The sequence below is a fragment of the Amblyomma mixtum genome, chromosome 1, assembly GCF_055824585.1.
Source record: "Amblyomma mixtum isolate Tamu chromosome 1, ASM5582458v1, whole genome shotgun sequence".
NCBI classification, from domain to species: domain Eukaryota; kingdom Metazoa; phylum Arthropoda; class Arachnida; order Ixodida; family Ixodidae; genus Amblyomma; species Amblyomma mixtum.
Window position 1 is genome coordinate 83,487,687 of NC_143012.1, and position 19,864 is coordinate 83,507,550.

General features: G+C 46.3%; 1 long non-coding RNA gene and 1 other non-coding gene across 2 annotated transcripts; one reads left to right on the forward strand and one right to left on the reverse strand.

The window, feature by feature from the left end:
- The first annotated feature begins 388 nt into the window (after window positions 1-388).
- LOC149367003 (uncharacterized) lies at window positions 389-8,634 on the forward strand. The gene is made up of 3 exons (XR_016286948.1): window positions 389-415; window positions 3,761-3,784; window positions 8,354-8,634. It is a non-coding gene; the product is annotated as an uncharacterized LOC149367003 (long non-coding RNA).
- An 8,329-nt stretch (window positions 8,635-16,963) lies between these two features.
- TRNAH-GUG (transfer RNA histidin (anticodon GUG)) lies at window positions 16,964-17,035 on the reverse strand. Its single transcript has one exon. It is a non-coding gene; the product is annotated as a tRNA-His (tRNA).
- Between the last annotated feature and the right edge of the window lie 2,829 nt (window positions 17,036-19,864).

Consider the following 19,864-nt stretch of genomic DNA (forward strand, 5'->3'; position numbering starts at 1 on the left):
TTGATTGTTACAGTGAAATCCTGCATTATGTGAAAAAATTGTGTTTATAGATAGTTTAACGCTCAAAAATTTTTTTGTCCGGAATCGTTGAGTAGGACCACAGTGAGTTCGCTGCCTACTGCCTGCAGTGTTCTTTCGCCTATCTTCTCTGAGTTGAGTGCAGATTCAAGTACTGGCTTTGCACTGCGCTCATTAGATTGCGCGACTGAACATCCATAGCCCGCTTCGAAAAAAAAAATTGGAACAAAACCTCAATTGACTTTCTCTCTCTCTCTCTCTCTCTTTCTTTGCGCAGGAAGAGCCAAGTGTAAGCTGTGGGGAGGGGGGCAATGCTTATCTCGTCTTGTACTGATCACCTGCGCCCTTCTTGCAGTGTTGGAGCCGCGACACTTCAGAGGATGCAGATCGAGGACGAGTAAGTGCCCGCCATTGGCGGTTCTCACATTTTGTGCTGCAACGGCTGTTCGCCAGTGCGTTACACAGTACTAGATCTCAAACAATCCCATTGCGCCGATCAATGGATTCTGCAGCAACTGCCGATCACTGGCAGAGAAGCTAAAGTGTAGTTCTCGTTTTTTTCTAACCAAACTGTTCAGCATTCGCTAATCAACGGTACCCCGCCTCTGGTTTGGTTTGATCTATGGGGTTTAACGTCCCAGAGCGACTCAGGCTATGAGAGACGCCGTAGTGAAGGGCTCCGAAATTACGACACCTGGGGTTCTTTAACGTGCACTCACATAGCACGGTACCCGGGCCTCTAGAATTTCGCCTCAATCGAAATTCGGCCGCCGCGGCTGGCATCGAACCCATCGTCTTTCGCGTCAGCAGCCGAACCAACGCCTTTAGAATGGAAAATAGGCAAGGTACATAAATCAGGGATACAGCTTTTTGCTCTTAATTGTTTGTAGTTTTAACGCCCCGGAGCAACTCAGGTTGTCAGGGACGCTGTAGTGGAGAGCTCCGGGTGATTTCGACCACCTGGATTTTATTAACGTGCACTGACTTTGCACAGTACACAAGCCTCTAGCATTTCATTAAAACTTCTTGGGCGAGTTGGTGCGTAGTAAATGAGTAAAAAGTTACAGCGCAAACACTGACAACCACAGGGAGACGGCACACATACACTAGCACTTGTGTGTGTGTGTGCGTGTGCGTGTGCGTGTGTGTGTGTGTGTGTGTGTGTGCGCGCGCGCGTGTGTGTGTGTGTGTGTGTGTGTGTGTGTGTGTGTGTGTGTGTGTGTGTGTGTGTGTGTGTGTGTGTGTGTGTGTGTGTGTGTGTGTGTGTGTGTGTGTGTGTGTGTGTGTGTGTGTGTGTGTGTGTGTGTGTGTGTGTGTACCGTCCTCCTGTGGTTGTCACTGTTTGCGCTGAAACTGTTTACTGAATCTCTAGCATTTCACCTCCATCGAAATGCGATCGCCGCGGCCGGGATCGAACCCGCGTCTTTCAGGTCAGCAGCCGATGAAGATAAGAGATGAGCCACTTCGACGGCTGCCTTGCCGTCTAATTACGATCCGTGTCGTTAACAAGCAGTCCATGCAAACTCATGGAGGATATTTTGTATTCTCACATATTTCATTTCCGTTAACCTCATTCATATTGCACGTCTGCTCAACATAATTTCCGACGCTTATTTTCATTGAAACTGCACTGCGACTTTTTTTTTCTTTCTATTTCTCCAAAGCTTTCGACAATGTTAATCGCGTTTTGTTATTGCTTAGAGTTTAAGCACTAAACCTTGATTCTTAAGTTTTCACCTTGGTTGAATGTTTCTTTATTATCCGCCCTCAATACCTCAATGCTAAAAGCTATGACTTCGCTTGATTAACATCACATGGCCCCTAAAGTTCAGTCCTAAGTGCTAGCTACCTTTTATATTTGATTTCAATTCATTTCCAGAAAGATTATGGCGAGTTTATAGGCAAAATGCTGTTCCTGACAGCTTGATAAAGGCCTACGAAATCACCAACGAGGCAGTAGGCGATGGCTTGATGATGCAGAGTATTAAAGAAAAATAGAATATGTTTTGCACACAATATAATAATAAAAAACATGCATAATAGCAAAGTAACAAAATATACATTAACAAGAGTTAAATTTAAAATTTCACACAAGTTCTACAGCAAACAGCATTTGACGAAATATCGATTATAGCTTCAAAGGAAATTTACACATAGTGTTTTAGAATACAATTTTGTGCTATTCAAAAATAAACCTTAAGGTTAAGCAATCAGTAGCATTAACAAACTCTTCACCAAATAATTAACTGGTAATATTTCGAGGAAAAAAAGGCAACACACAATACAGATGATCTCCAACCTACATTAATAATTATACCTAATTGAGTACACTTGTGCACGTCTGATATCATTTGTAAAGAAAGGTGCAGCTATGCAGACAAGAATTGGTCAAGTAACAGTTTCAGTGTAGGATTGGTTATGTGTTTGAATTTATTTAGGATGACTGGAAAATTATGCTTAAGTGCTTGCACTTTATAAGTTGTACGGAAATGAGGTTTCCGTAATTTCCCAATTTAATCGTCTCCTATGCACCTGTATGCTGATCACTGTGTAATTTATAGAAAAAAGCTTCACGTGACCACGCGAAACAATATTACAGTGGTCAATGCCCTCTGTAAAGTCATGACACTTGACGGTAAAATAAATGCGGTCGTTGTACCAGTGTTTAGCTTGATAAGAAATAATTCTAAAGTTTTAGCTGGCGGCCCAGGAATTCGACAATGCTTTGTCCAGTCAGCTGGGAGTCCGATAAGTCCTTACGTAGTCTTTACGCCCATTAAATACTTCAGTGATGTGCTAAGTTGCCGTAAACTTCAACGAGTGTTAAGAGCTTGCAGACGAGCGCTGAAGAATACGTTACACAAATACCTGGTTTCAGCCGTGGGCAAATATCGGACCGCACACCAGCCAACCACGCTGACTCGATGATTCCCGGTTCAGTTCGTATGGATTCCCCACGCTCGTACCGATGGACTAAATGTTGTGGTACTGGTAGTCTACCAAACACCCATCTGAATTCCGAACGCTCTTGGATGATCCCGTAGTTGCTCGTAGCAGCACACAGCTACCCTTCTTATACACAGAGGTCTGTATCTATAGATCACTGCATTCTAACGAAAAGTGTGCTAATTTGCCTGAAAACCGTGCTTTCTTTTGCTAGAAAAGGCCAAGAAACGAAGTACTCACGTCGCCATCACCACCAATTACGCATGACGACACAGTTTTCCTTTTTTTTTCTCACGGGTCCCAAAGGGTACGCTACACCGCCATTAATTTCAATACAGTGGTAATGAAGTCACTTTCGGTAGGTACGTATGAGTTCGAATCTAGCGGGGGCAAAAGTTTTAAATGCGGTTTGCTCAATAATGAATGCGTCTTTTGAGGCCAGTCAAACGTCGACAAACAGAGAAAGATGCACAGAATTAATTTGATTTTTACCAAAACAAAAGTTGTACGAAGCTGTCCCGAGTGTCCTTTCAATGCAGTTGGCTTTTGCCATCAAGAAACTTTCCATTCGTTCCAATGGATAGCACACCCCTCGCCAGAAGGGTTCGTTCTATATACTCTAGACGAACCCGTTCTTTGATCTCATTGCGAACGATTTTCATAGTGTCATATTTGTTGACGGTTATTGTTACTTTCGGACGTGCCCGAGGGTATTGAGAAGGGGCCCTTCTAGAAAAGTGATTTTTCAAGCCTCAAAACCGTCCTGAAACGGAGTGCATTCTCACTCTATACGCAGGGCGGACGCGGGTCCGGCAGCAAGGTGACGCAGCCCTTCTTGCACGCGTGGGATATGCCCTCCCCCGACTGCTGCCGAACAGTGAGCCACTCCGTGGGCGACGTGGCAGGACAGGGCACGCGAGTGGCTACTGTATGTATACTCAGTGACAACGGGCGCAGCTGTGGACGGCCATATATCTGTCAAAGTCATCGGCTATGCCAGTTGGTCTTGATGAAAAGGAATGGTGCAAGCAGAGCGGATGACAACAGTGAACAAGAACGGCGGCGACAGAGAACGCTAACTTTTAACATGAAAATAGAAAGTTCACGCTCTGTGCATGAAGAACGGCGACATAAACGCCTGGCGTTCAGTGGTTGAAAGGTAGCGTTCTGTGTAGTCGTCATAAGACACCTTCAGCATACCGTGTACCGTATTAAAATTACCGGTACCAGAGTACCGGGCGCCAGCGCGCAGCCAATGCGCATGCGCAAATCGCCTCGAAGGCGCCAGATGGCGCCAGGTACTCGGCAGCTGGGCACTCGGTACTCGGCAATGGTGCCGGGACCTACTTTCGGCAATGCGGTTCTGTGCTTAAGGGCAGAAGTTCAGTCGAGATTAGACGTAAATCAGAGAGCTGTTGGAAGATTAGCACTAGGTGCCCACGGCAAAACCACAAACGAGGCAGTACAAGGGGATATGGGCTGGGCATCGTTCGAAGCACGGGAAGCTAAGAGTAAAATACTATATGAAGAACGCCTGAGGAAATTGGACGATAACAGGTGGGCAGCTAAGGTATTTAAATATTTATACAGAAAGAGCGTTGACTCACAGTGGCGGAAAAGAACTAGAAAACTAACCAGTAAGTATGCAGGTCATGAGGACGGAGAAAGAAATAGCATTAAACGACAGGTTAAAAACTCGGAAGTTAAAAATTGGATGAATTCAATGGAAAAGGAACATAGTGCAGATCTATATCGATGCTGGAAAAGGCAGATCAGGAAAGAATTTTTCTATGATAACTCAAGAGGCAGTGCCCTACTTTTTGAAGATAGGTCAGGGTGTCTTAGAACGCGCAGCTACAAAAAAAAATTTAACGAAGAAGACACATGTGCAGTGTGTGGTAGATCTGTGGAAACAATTGAACACCTCATAATCAAATGTGATGGTATCCATCCGGATGTCGATGCAGGCACAGTCACTCTTTCTGAGGCCCTAGGGTTTAAAGATAACAATGGTCATGTGAATAAATCTGCAGTGGAAGTCAGCAAAAAGCGATTGGAGGATTGGTGGCTGAAAAGCAGAGATTTGGCATAAGGTTAGAATTGTAGGAAACCGTAGGTAAAGATGGTGGCGATTCTTAATGAGAATTCCCAACACAGTAAACAAAAAAAATAAAGAAGAAAAGCTGAGCATGGTGGCAATTGCCACCACCCCGTTTCAAAGGGGGCGCTCCTATCCATCCATCCATCCATCCATGGGCGCGCGCCTGCAGCATCGGGACCAATCAGTGCATGCTCACCGGCGGTGGGCGGCCTCATGGCACTCCGGTAACGGTAACAAGGTACACGGTATGCTAAAGGTGTCTATTCTTGTTTACTTTCCACACCCGCTTGTTCTAGAACCATGCCCTCAAGTGTGACATATCGCCTGTGCTTTCTGGCACAAATCACAAATCGTCACTTTCCTCCCTTCTTCTTTTCCCTCCCATCGCTGTTTCTGCGCTACCTGTAACACTGTCTGGCCCTTTATATCTCCGCACCACGTGTCACATGTTCTAGCTTAAAAGAACGTCTTGCTGGGTAAGTTGGTAACTGCTCGCCTTTGGTTGCAGGCGCGGATAAAAGACACAACACAAGGAAGAAAGAGGGGGCGAAGTGTCCCGTCTCTCTGCCTTGTGTCTTTATCCGCGCCTGCAGCCAAAGGTGAGCAGATGTCCTAGGTACATGTAGCTGTTGCTGAGCCCGGATCTGATTTTTGATGCGAAAACATTGCTAGTCCCCTTAGAAATGCGGCGCCGTGCGTGTGAGCATATGTGTACTCGGTGCAGAAAATTGCAGCGATGGCAAAAAAAATACGGTGACGTCATCAAGCGGCCGTATGACTTGCACAGCAAGACGATGACCGCCACTCAGACTATCCTATACATTTCCTTCTTCCTTATATACTCCTCACTGGCCGACTTCTATTTGGCGCTATTCGTGTGATGACATTCGTACCAAAATTGTGACGCAGCGGTTCATCGTATTCCGGCTTGTGCAGTATGATTGCTCGTTGCATATAGCTTGCATGTGCTAGTCACGTCGGAGGCTAGCTTGCGGCATGGATTTTTGTGTCAAAATTATGATGCAACCATTTTTCATAAATCGTTGCGGATGGTTTCTTACACGCAGTCGTAGAAAAGAACTTTAATGCATGCAAAAATATCACGCGCAAACAAAGCACCCAGGGACAGTAATACTTTCTCTGCCGGCCTTTTTTCTTCCTTACTCTGTTCTTTTCGTTTTGTTTTGTTTTGTTTTTTGTAAAATACAGCACCGTCCCTGCCCGCACCAGTAGCTCTAATCGTTTCTTTGTCTTGCAGCACCCAGCAACGTAAGTGACCTTCCTGCATGATGGCGTGCTGTCAGCACCGAACACGCTCACCAATTATGACCTATCTTTCACTAAACGAGACTAGTCGTCGTTCATGTTTCGGCCAGCGCTATAGGCTAGGACAAAGGAGTGACCAAGTTCCTGTAAACGTCTTACACTTTGCAACCTTCTGCTCAGGTTTTCGATGCATACGCATGTGCAGAAGGTGCTTATTAGAAAACAAATTCAGTCATTTTTTTTTTTTAATGCGACAGTATTGTATGGCTCGGTCGCGTCAGCAAGAAGTGTCCGCAAAACGTGTCCGCACGATCACGCCGTTCTCTGAAGATAAATGCGTGAAAGTGTGATTGTGACAGATAGTGTGTGATAAAGTGTTACCGTGGGAAAAATTTCGTTGATGAGGTGTATTAACTTCATTAATTAAGCGCGAAAAGAAATACGCTAAGACGTCAAAGTATAGCCATGGACGTCGATATAGTATATGGACGTCAGAACAGCCACGGACGTCGATATAATACGTGGGCTTTTTTGTTTTCACATTTCTTCAGTGCGAGTTGCCGCAGTGACTCAGACACAAAAGAACGGGCTCTGACGCAAACTATGCGTATTGAAGAGCGCACGCCTTTATATTACTGCAGCCACCGTACGTGTGTACGCATCTACGGATGGAATCAAGCAAAAAGAAAAAACTGGGCTGTTTGACTAGAGAAATATGTTCGTTATTGCCTACGTTCCAGCCATTTCCTGTCGCGGCCAGCTAGGCGACTGGTATGTCACTGAGGAGCGAACTGTCCCTCGCCATGAAAATATGTCTTTATCTGACGCTACCGAATGTTGTCGAAAGACGCATTAGCACGCAAGCAGTCAGACGCAGTGTTAATTTTGTCGCAAAACACGCATAACTGATATCCTCGCGTGCTCTCGCTGTATACATCCAGCAATTGGGAATGAGCTCGTTAATAATTTAGCAGAGTAGTCACATTATTTTATAAAATCCGACATAACGGCGCAGTGCTTCTTCACTGTGCCGTCAGCGTTCAGTCGGAGTTCGTAGCCACGCCCAGTCACTTGACCTGTAAGTCATGTCCCGCCGGCGTAGATTGTAGCGACTGGTGTCGGTAAGCAGCTGGTCATTTAACCCTTTGACTCGTTATGTGCCCAATTGTCTACAAAGGGAACTCGCAGCTTTCTCCGATAGTGCGTTGAGCCTTGCAGTGAGCTCTTTGTTTCAGGTCAATTTCACATGTGTAGAATAGGCTGTTTTTTATGCCATATATCGAACATATATCTATAATATTTCCCGAAACAGTGAGCTAGCGGAGTAGCAACGTCGCTGAGATGTGAAATCTAACGGGGGTGTGTTACAGTGTCATAGCTGCAAGATTATTTGGCCCATCATCAGTTCCCTTACTTTTCCTTCTAGACATGTGAAATTAAGCAGCATGTAACCTCCACCCTGTGTTGGAGTACCAATGTGACCATGGACAGACCGCTGATTCTGTTCCACAGAAAAAAAAGCAGTGACACTAAAGGAGACTGAGCGGCTAAAAGAGACTAAGATGTCCCCTGACGAGGCCTAACACGCCCGCATTACACGTCGGTGCAGATGGTACAGAGTAACATATCAGTGAGAACAGTGATACATCAAACACAGCGGGACAGGAATTCAACATAATGTAATTACACAAGCACTGGTCAGGCAGGAAATAACACTGAAGAAGTAATCAACAATGAACGATAGTAAGCGGTGTAGAAAAGAAAAACATTCGCACAGAACAAAATACAAACAGTACAGAACACTAGGAGTAGCAATGAATGCAGCAGGTATGCATAACAAAATTTCACTCGGGGGTGTTCAAAAGATGGCTCATTTTCCTCTTGAATTGGTGAATGGTGGCACTCTCCTGGGTCCAAGCACAAGTGGGCCACCCTTCTTCATCGGTATGGCACGATGCTCAACCACCTGTCCTCCGAGTGACATTCTGTTTTCTTGTTCTCTCTACGCATGTTCGACTCCAGTGCAACCGACCTAGGCCTAGTGGCGACGGTCGCCGGGCGGCGTCCAGCGGCAGCAAGGATCGGCCGCTCAAGGCGACTCCACTGGTTCTGTTGGTGTGGGACCAAATCACTAGTGACTCATCGGATTATTCGTTTCGCAAAAAGTGCACCAGCGAAGCATGTCTCTGTAGGATTCTCCGCTGGTGTGGGGGCCAATCACTAGTGGCTCATCGGGTTATTTATTTCGCAAGAAGTGCACCAGCGAAGCATGTCTCTGCAGGATTCTTCAGCAGAGAACGTGTGTCCGGACCCATAACAAAGCGTATGCGTCCGCTCTTATCATGCCCAGAGCCTACACATACTGTCTATATACTTATATAAAGTTACCTGTTGATTCTTTTGAAGAAGGCATCTGTCCATTCTGAGTTGTGTCGGCTCTTCCCTGCGGAGAACCTTTGCTATTTGCTAAGCGTTAAAGGTGCACTGAACAGGAATCTGAACTCGTATTTTTGCCGCGGGAACTCGATCTACACCTTCCGAGCATTCTTAGAAACTTCGAATGATTACCCTGTGCGGCCGATTTCCTTAATTTAAACCGGATTAACGTCCGGCTCCCGCCTTCTTTTGTTGTTGTTGTTGAATTCTCCGCAGACGGTGAGAGGAGTCGACCAACGCATAGAGTGCCTTTTAGGCGTCGCGCGGCGACTTTGCTTTCGCTTTTATTTTGTTTCTTTTAGGTTTTCGTGAATAAATAGGTCTATAGTCAGAGTCTGCATAGCTGAAAATTCGGCCCACGGAAATAAAAATACGCGTGGGCTCTACGCATCACTCCGCCGATAGCAGAGCGGCAAGCCGCCACGGGAATGGGTGAAAGGCTGCTCGACTCCTCCCACAGTATGCGGGGATTTAAAAAAAAAAAAAAGAAAAAAGGCGGGAGCCGGGACGTTTAATCGGATTTGAAATAGGGAAATCGGCCGCACAGGGCAATAATTCAGTTTCCAAGAACGCTTTGAACGTGTGTATCGAGTTCCCGCGGTAAAAGGAGTGCAGATTCCTCTTCAGTGCACCTTATAAGGCTGCTCAGGCAACGACACATGAAAGACGACACACAGGCATACCAACGGTTCATTCGACCGAGCAGGACAAGTACTCGTACACATCAGGAATACGTCACGTGACTCAGCAACGAAGCCAGAACTGAGATCCAAGAAACGCAGGCTGTGAGAAAACAGTTCTCTGCGGCTGTGTTTTGGCGCGACGGGCAAGTTTATGCATCTTTGTATGGCATGTGGCGAGATCCTTACAGCAGTCCGATTGATTTCAAAGCCTAAGCAAGCGATGAAGATTAGTAAATAAATTACTAATTGTGGGGCTTAACATTCCGAAGTGACACATTGTTCCTGAAAGAAGCCGCAGAGGCGGGCTTCGGATTAGTCCAGGTCACCTGGGGTTCTTTAAGGGGTCCCTGGAGCACTATTCAATAAAGTTTCGGTGTGATTAGATACGATTCACGAGTGTCCTCAAGCAAACATCATCAGCATCAGCCTGACTACGCCCACTGCAGGGCAAAGGCCTCTCCCATGTCTCTCCAATTAACCCTGTCCCTCGCCAGTTGCAGCCACCCTATCCCCACAAACTTCTTAATCTCTGCCGCCCACCTAACTTTCTGCCGCCCCCTGCTACGCTTGCCTTCTCTTGGAACCCACTCCGTTACCCTTAAGGACCAACGGTTATCTTGCCTTCGCATTGCATGCCCTGCCCAAGCCTATTTCTTCCTCTTGATTTCGACTAGGATGCCATTGACCCGCGTTTGTTCCCTCACCCACTCCGCCCGCTACCGCCCTGGGGCACTATTCAATAAAGTTTCGGTGTGATTAGATCTGTTTTTCGAGTATCCTCAAACAAGCTTTTTTTTTAATCGAATGAACGGAATTCTTTGATATGATGAAAGATGTCACTCCGACGGCAATCTTGTATTTTTCTTCTATGAACGTTTCGGATATCGTCAAAACTGGTTTCCTATGGCAGCCTAAACTGTACGATGCGATCGATGGACACACTTTAAAGATTTTGCTCAATATCAGAAAAATGGACCATTGTCTTCAGTATTTCCACACGAGTGCCTCGCAGTTTTTCAATTTTCAAAATTTTGGTCCGACATTGCTCGACATGGCCTCTTAGTCGACCCGTTACCGATCACCAAAAGCGATCGAACAGGGCATTTAGGTGAAACGCCGATTCGAGGTGCGTAGCGCGCAGTTCGACATGCTGATTCATGCATAGTAGTGTCTTCCCTCCTGAAAAAAATTTTTATGATGCAATAACCTCATAGATCATCATAGAATATCATACAATCTGTATGATATATCATACGAATTGTACGATATATCATACAGATTGTATGATATGTCATACAGATAGTATGATATTCTATGATGAATGATCTATGACGTTATTGCATCATAGAACTTTTTTCAGCAGGGTTCCGCATCATTATAAAGAAGAAAAAAATGCCACCAAGATTAGGTGGCATTGTGTGGTTCAATTGGATTCGAAAGTTCGTTTTGAATATTAGTTCTTCCAGGCACGTATTCTACTATCGAGAAAAAACTTAAAATTCAAGGGGCACTTTGACTGTCTAAAGTGCTTAGAGGCGAAAGCGTTTTCCGCACCACTCTGACTGCCTCTGTGGCGCTGGTGACGGCACTACTGGATGACGTCACACATAATTGATGACGAAGTAATGACAAATTACTAATTAATGACTAATTACTGATTAATCACTCAGCGCTAATTGACTGCTAATGGCGCTTAAGCTTCGCCTTTAGGAGTGGAACGCGACAGTGTGCTGTAACACTGCCAGGGAGTCCACGGAACGCCACCATCCGTTCGGCCTTGCCCTTTGAACGCAACGCTCTTTGAGGAAAGGAAATGGCGCTGTAATTCTCTGTCATCTCGGTGGACACCTTAACCGCACCGTACAGGAAGGCAGGAAGTGGCAGTGAAAGAAGAAAGAGTGGCCTTAATGAAGAAACTGAAAATTGTATTTGAGGAACGGAAATTACGCAGTAACTGTCTCTCATATCTCGGTGGACGCCCGTCAAAACGCGGACACATCTGTCGACACGGCTGCCGACACGGACGCAGACACGGCTGCCGACACAGATTGCTAACGACAGCATGAGGCATTAAAGGCTTTCGCCTTAAAATTTGTGTGTGTATATCCTCCACTCTTTATTTCACAAAAATAATACGAATGCCTCCAAAGCCCTAAGAATCCTCGCGCGCCGCTCGAGTTCACGAATTTGCTGCCGTATATTTTTTTTTTAAATTAAAGAGCAAAACGCTGAAGCAGCGCATGATTACCGAGAGTTAGCAATATCGAACAAATATTGCGTTATTAGCCATCCTTGCTATATCCGGAACAAATTTCTAATCATTGTTAGATATCTACTTTTTTGTTGCCAACGCATACAGCGCAAGAAGACAAGCCGCCGCGGTGGCTCAGCGGTTATGGTGCTCGGCTGCTGACCCGAAAGACGCGGGTTCGATCCCGGCCGCGGCGGCTAGAATTTCTTTGGAGGAGAAATTCTAGAGGCCCGTGTACTGTGCGATGTCAGTGCACGTTAAAGAACCCCAGGTGGACGAAATTTCCGGAGCCCTCCACTACGGCGTCTCTCATAGCTTTAGTTGCTTTGGGACGTTAAACCCCATAAACCAAACCAAACCAAACCAGCAAGAAGACAAGTCGTTTGACACCACTTCGAATATCATACGTCCATTAGTTTTGCCGTAATTGGCGTTTGAAGTTTCAAGAAATCACTGTTTGGGTGACCAAAGGTCGTCAGTGCGAATCCTTTTGTTCGGCTACGCTTCGAGTGGACTAAAAATATTGTGCTCCGTAGCGCGCTGAATCTTTTGATTCTACTCCGAATATTCTGTGCCAGTTAGCTGGAACCCAATCTGTGTAGCAATGGTACCACGCACTGGTCCCACTTGCATGGCCTTGTGTTTCCTACTGACGCGACCTCGACTGTAACTAGTATCAGAGCTAACACTTCTTCCTAAATTTTTCTGCTGATGATTGTGCCCCGACGTGCTGAGACCTCCCTTCCTGTACGGTGCGGTTAAGGTGCCCGCCGAGATGGCTGAGAATTACAGCGCCACTTCCTTTCCTCAAAAAGCGTTGCGTTCAAAGGGCAGGGCATCGCGCCGAACGGACGGTGGCGTTCCGTGGACTCCCTAGCAGCGCTACAACACGCTGTCGCGCTCCACTCCTAAAGGCGAAGCTTAAGCGCCATTAATACATTAATAGGTATTCAATTAGTACTAAGGGATTAATAAGTAATTAGTCATTAATTATTAATTTGTCATTTTTTCGTCATCCATTATGTGTGACGTCACCAGTGCCACAGAGGCAGTCAAAGCGGTGCGGAAAACGCTTTCGCCTCTACGCACTTTAGACAGTCAAAGTGCCCCCTGAACATTTGTGTCGCCAGTTGTTTTTAGATTGCGGTATCCCCCACCGCACAAATCTCTCAGCAGAGAGGAAGCTGTCACTTGGAGACAATTACAAACAGGCTCTTTCCCAAACCTACATATACTAAACAAAATGCACCCTACCATATACGCGGACAAATGTCCCTGGTGCGACGGAAAACCTACTCTCTATCACATCACATGGGCCTGCCAAAAGATAGACGTGGTCCCCAAAATACAAAACCCGAGTGCGGAGCAGTGGGAGACTCTGCTGTCCAGCGACTGCTGTGAAGACCAAGAAGGTCTGGTACAGCGAGCTCAACGGGCGGCAGTGGCCAGCGGAGCCCTGGACTGAGGGCAACCGACCACTGATTAGAGGCGGACGACTTCGACAGAGAAGACTCCTGGGGGTAAAATCAAGGAGAAAACGTCTCTGAAGATGCTCCCAAACCGCAGGAAAAAGGACTAGAGTAAAATAAAGTTTTTCCTTCCTTCCTTAGAGCGCAGCTCATAGGCGCCCGTTTCTGCGTTTCGCGGCGTCGCCGTTGTCCGTTGTAACCAGCAGTGGACACACTTTAAACTATAGTGAACTAGAATTTAAACTGCGAAACCAATGGAGTGGGAGCTTGGAAACCAGACGGTAAAATTGGTAAATAGGTTTTTGAGGAAAGGAAATGCTCATTATCTGTCTCACACATCTCGGTAGACACCTGAACCAGAGGGAAGGCGCATAACGGCCCTTTTGAAACAGTGGACACCTCAATCGTGCTTTAAGCTACGTGGAGGCAGTGACAGATGTGCGCTACTTGCGTTGGCATTGACAACGTTGTGCCATAAACGCGGCTCTGAAGTCATAGGCCGTCGGCGTTCCTTGTGTTCATTGGCGTTGGCGTTGACCACGTTTTACACTCCGATCATTTTAAGGAAAGGAAGTGCGCATAATGGCGCCCTAGGTCAGTGGACGCCTGTACTGTGCTCATCGGCCCGTGGGGTGATGAGAGAGAGATTCAGATGAATGCAGTTATCACCCCGTCCCGCCTCTTCCTCTATCGCTATCGTTCGGACCCTTCCTGTCCCAACTGCCCCTGTATCTATGCGGACATGGCCCATTGCCTCTTCTATTGCCCGGCTGTTCAGCAGTCGGGTTCCTTCCACCCACCCTCTATATCCATCACCACCTGGCTCGACTGGCTTGGCGCTGAAGGGGAAGAAGAACAGCGGCTTCTGGTCGCCCAGGCGGTCGACATGCTCGGCCTATAAATTATGGTTGATTAAAAGTGTTTTACTACTACTACTGGGTTGCATGCGTTAGTGCTGACAAGGGTGAGCAAACTCTCGCGATCAACCATTAAACACCTTCCAAGGTGGCAGGGTGGGTGGGGACTTTAATGTAGATGTAAAGACAAGCGGGAATTTCTTACCACTTATGCGGGAGAACATTCCGCTCCTCTCGCTCGTAACGCCTCCTAGGGCTGTGACAACTTCGCGAAATATTTGTGCAGACCTCGTCTTTGAGAACCAGGCATTGGTGCAGCAAGTCGAGCATATACCCATTTCTCCGACCACAAGGCTTCCTTCATGACAGTCAAGAACTGTTAGTGGAGTGTTTCTTGAAGAAGGAAAATGTGTGAAAAATAACAAGTTGTCTGTAATTGTATATACATGTCTTGCTCGAATTCATTGCCTCACTCTATCGAAAAGCTGAAACAGCTGATGAGCTGCGCTCAAATTTCGCATTAAGAAGTACCGTAATCGTCGGCAATTTTTTTTTTTATTCGAGAAGTGTGCCGTGAGACATGTTGACAAAGGGGGAAAGGAATGCAGGCGATAGAAAGAAGAAGTAGTGAAGTCCAGTCTCGATGAGACAGTCGCAGAGGTCGCCGGCGTAGTCGTTGTCCATTGTCCACTTCACATAGTGTCCTTCACGATTCCATCGCAGGCTAGCCTCCCCGAGGAGCCGTTTTCTAATAGGGGTCGTTGCTGGCAAGTACACAACAAGTGCCGCACATCACAAATGTCCGGTGCAGCGCCCCAGTGAGGGCACCTGTCAGTTGCTGGCAGATCTTTATAACGCCACCGACGACGGACAGATGTGGTCAAAGCCGCCCCTGCCCGAATCCGGCGCACGGATAACTCCTCCTGCCGACTAAGACTACGGGGAAGAGAGTGCGAACACGGAGGAATTAGAGCGCGTGTTCACTGGCGCAGAACTTGGGAATCGGAAACATGTAACAAGAACAGGTCAGGGCAAAGAGGTGAAGGTGGCGGGTCGTCTGATGCGTCAAGATGTGCCACAGCATCCGTTTAAATATTTAGTGGATCGTGTGCATGGCCACGAATCCAGTCTACTTTTCGCAGAGAAGATGAATGGACTCTCTAGTCTGGAATGTGTGTCGGACAGCCTTAAGGCGTTTGAAGGTGGCGAGGAAATTGGTGTAAAGATGAACTGAATTAAATCTGGGAACGGGCGGAAGCAGTTTAACACGAGTCGTGATTGGTTGCCGCGACATCTCCTCTCGGTGTTAATCATAGAGGAAAGTTCTTTTGATGAGAGGAAATCAGAAGGCGCCGGAAGTAATTTCAATTATTTTGTTCAATAATTAAAATGGCCACAATTACTTTTCTATGTCCCGTGTCCGGACCTTTGCACAGATATAGTGCATTTTCAAGGTTGAACCTACAAGCACACCAGAGACAGTGTATCATAAAGTGATACTAGAATATCTCCCTTCGTCCTTCAAAAAACAGTCAGCTGCCAAGATCACCTTTCAATGAACAGTCCTCGCCAAATATAGCTTCAGATGGCGTTCCACAAGCATCAATACTGACATCATTGTTATTTAATATGTAGATAAATATCTTCCCACAACATCTTTGTTACCCCTGATCATCATGTATGCAGAACATACAAGCCTGTTTTTCTCCAATGCGTCACTGCATCTCTAGAAAAAATCAGTCAATGATTACGTAAACAGCACTTCTGACCGGTTGCCGATAAATGAGTTGCAGCTAAATGTCAGCAAAACAAGATATTTTGTATTCAAATCCTTAAACGAAACACTACGTGATGAAATTTATATTCTATTCCGCAACAAACAATGACAAGAAGTCATAGCTGGAAAATTCTTGGGCGCATGGTTTCAAAACGATATGCCATGGAACAGAGGTGCAAAAAAATCAGCTGCAGACTTAGGCAAACCTTTGGGATCTGTACGCAGGTTTAGTGAACGTATTACCATTTGGTTAAAACACAAATGGTATGAACACAAACACAAAGTTAACATACTGAGCCCTAGTGTCAGGCTCTACTAAAGCTCTTAAGTATAAGTACTGTCGGAATCGCAGAAAAGCTGTATATAATATTTGAAACCTAATATGGTAAGCCATGTTCCCTTTCAACAGCGAAGTTATTTATCAAACATATATTTCATTACAAGTTAAAAAACATATAAACATCAATAAATTATAAAGCACTACTGCAGATCTTCCTGAATCCTTTTTAGCTCCAGTCCTATTTTCTTTTTAGAAAAATGAAACAAAAAGAAAGAAAGAATGCTCTCAAGGCCGTTCGTTGAAGCATCTTCCTGTTTGCCGCGCATATTCAGGCTTCGACCGGTTAATGGAATTGTGTACATAACGTGTGATACGCGCTTTACAAATTTCTTGGAAAGGTTTTTGATATAAGCCTTTCCTACGGACTTTTTTGAGACGTTCAGTCATATTTCTATCAGCTTAAGATGCCTGGTTAAGATGGCAGTTCCTTGGAAGCAACGTACATTTAACAAATCTGAAAAAGGTTGCCTGCAGTCTCGGCCTATAAACCTTGATTTTTCAGAACCTCGTAAGCGGTCAGAAGTGTGCCTGATTGTGTCTAACGTCAAACGACGTCAATCACACATCGTTGGAACGCGTCGTGGCGGCCTCACGAAATCGTTCGGCCGTTTTTGAGGAATGGAAGGGACACCAGGTTGCGTAATAATCCGTTACGATCTTGGGTGAAAAAAAAGGAAATACAATGGCGGAAAAACAAAATATCAAACTGACCACTAAAATTGCGATGTATGCATGAAAAACGTGTTTGTCAAAAATCGGCAACGCTGTAGTTTCGATTTGTTTACACATAAACGAGGAAAGAAAATTATACAAAAATAGTGCCGTGACCAGGATTCGAACCTGGGTTATTGCGGCCACAACGCAAGGTACTAACCACTATACGATCACGGCCATCCCACAGGGAATGGGAAGGGAGCCGTTGGCGTGCCACCCATTTCAGCGCCGGGAAACTTGTTTCTCCGCTCTATTTAGGTCAGTAAACCGCGGCAGCGCAACCCGCTATCGGCGGCTTCCGTACTGCATTTCAATGGGCTGTATTTTCTAGCTCTTGTTTTCCATTACGTTTCATTTCCCTCTCTTTAAATTGATCAGTCCCGGCTTTGATACAGCACGCAGCAAAACTTGGAATAATGTTGCATGCTACCCGGTGCGGAGGGTCAGTGGATTCAGCATTCGTCTGCTGGTAACTACGTAATAAGCTCTTAGAGGATAACTGCCATTAAATTTCAAACACTTGTATGGCGTGCAAAATTCTAGAACATGTGATTGCAAAATATTTAGTAGAATATCTAGAAAACAATGATCTGTTTTGCTGCAAAAAAAAAAAACACGGATTTAAGAAGGGCCTGTCGACAGTAATGCAGCTGATCGAAACACTACATAGCTATCTTCTGCAACAGCAAATAAATCCTGTCAGTAAATAGACCTGTATAATTGCAGTAGACATTTCATATGCTTTCAGGAGTGAGTGCGATGTGAATTTAATTTTAAAAATCTGTGGTGTCGTTTATATGATGACTGAATGGTTTCAAACCTTAGTGCATAATCGCTGCCAATTTTAACAGTAAACAATTGCACGTTAGTACTTCGCTGAGTTTAAACGGACACCGAAGACAAATTGAAGCTTGCGTTTTTCTGTAGATTACTGCGCAATATGAATAACAATGGGGATACTTTCACGGGAAGCAAAGTATTAATGAGCCGAAACATTAAAAAAACGCAAAGATTCAAAATGGGCCGGATGCAAACGTGCATCGAGGTCAGCGGCTGTTCCCGCGCAAGCACGGTGCGCAAGCAGGGTGCGCTGAATCCGGGGATCTGCAGATAAAGTAGTGTCAGACCTGAATAAAGCTGTTCCTGTAATATCGTCTGTGAACGTTTTCTAGAGGTGCACATTTTCTCTAAGCCTCTGGTTTAAAACTTTGGTTTAAAAAGTGAGAATTGTCTTAGCTCATTGCATTGCACATTGCATGAACGTCTACAAGCGGCCGCACCTCCATGCTCAAGAAACTAAAGGCCCCTAGCATGTATAACAGCAGGACAACACAAGTAGGCCAACACCGGTAAGGCCAATGCCAGTAGGCCCAACACCTGTAGGGCCAATGCCAGTAGGCCCAACACCTGTAAGCTCAATATCAGTAGTAGGTCCAACACCAGTCTGCCAAAATCAATAACACAGACCAACTAGGTCCTAATTTATGAATAGCCAAGTGTCCGAAAACTTGTTGCCTTTTTCTATAAGCAGATTTATTTTTAATGCGATGTTTACTGCCTCAGTGCAAAAAAAAAACGGTATATAATGGTAGATGACGTGGATGCCTAAATAAATAAGAAAAGGATCGCTGATCTAATGAAATCGGGAAGAGAACGATGATGCGGTCCCTGTGTTCAAGCGGTGTATGAAGCACTATTGTTCGATGAAAGACCCGCTGCCACCAGGTGCCGAATTCTTGTCGGCTTCAGCACCGCGGGAAAACCCACAGCAGGAGGTGAATATGTCGGCCTCAAGATTTCGGTTCTTGCAGGCTGGGCACCCGGGACGGGGATATAAACCGTCGAATTACGGCCACTTTTGTGTCACGGCTGGAGTTAGGGCAACCCCGACCCGGATCCTCCGAAGCGCAACCCCCTCTGCGCGGGTAAGACCACGGGGGAGGGTTACCGCACACGGAGGGATTAGAGCACGTGTGCGGCGCCGGAGGTGTTCCTTTCTTGTTTAAAGGAGGGTGGTGTCATCCAGAGTGAGGACTCGAGGCAAAGACGAGGTTGGGGTTGCAAGGCGGGTTACAGAATCTGCCCGGCTTCGGGAGCTCAGGAGGTCTCGAGGGAGCCACTCAATACCTATTGGCTGCGGGATGCGTGCAGCGAGACGAAGGATGTCATGGCAAATTTCTAGGGTGCGACTGACGCGTCTTATTATGCGTGTGGCGTGAAGGGCGTCGGTGCGAATTACAACGCGGGCCGTAGGTACCAAAGGAACGGCGACCATAGAGCAAAGTGCCTCTTGAACCGCGAGCATCTCCGCACAGAAAGAGGAAGGAGGTTTTCGGGGGGGAAACCTGGACGCTTTGTTCAGGGCAGGCTGGCAAGGGCAGTAAATTGAAGTCGTTGTTTCGCAGGCCTGGATGCTTGCGACAACGTATAAAACGATGGAGCCAAACGGCAGATGTGCGTCTTGTTCTTTAGATCCTTCGCAAAACGACGACGCCGCTAGGGTAGATGATGGCCGACGTAGATCAGTGGGTTGGTTGTCGCTTGGCTGAACAAAACGCCAGGGAGGGAAAACTAGCGGAGGCGGCTGTAGAATGGAGTGCGATGAAGCATATGCCCTGAGTGCACACGTTGCGTGTGTAACGTTAGACTTAAGCAGGCGGGCAGCACGTCGTTGCTGCACCAGCTCATCTAGTGTATTCGGCTGCGCATGATCTTGGAGCACCACGATCGGGGTGATGCGGGGAAGGCAAGTGGTGACTCTCATTCCCTCTCGATTAACAACTTCAAAGCGATCCCTTTGAGCCCTCGTCAAATGCTGGAATTGGGCTAGGTAAACGAGGCGCGGTTGCACAACCGTCCGCACCAGCTGCCGTGCAACATGAGAGCGGGCGCCGCCCGTTTTAGGAGCAATGCGTCCAATCAGAACCAACGCCTGAATCGCTTGCTTTTTAGCTTGAGAAGGCCAAACAGTCCCTGTTCATCACTAGTGTATTGTCAAGCCCAAGA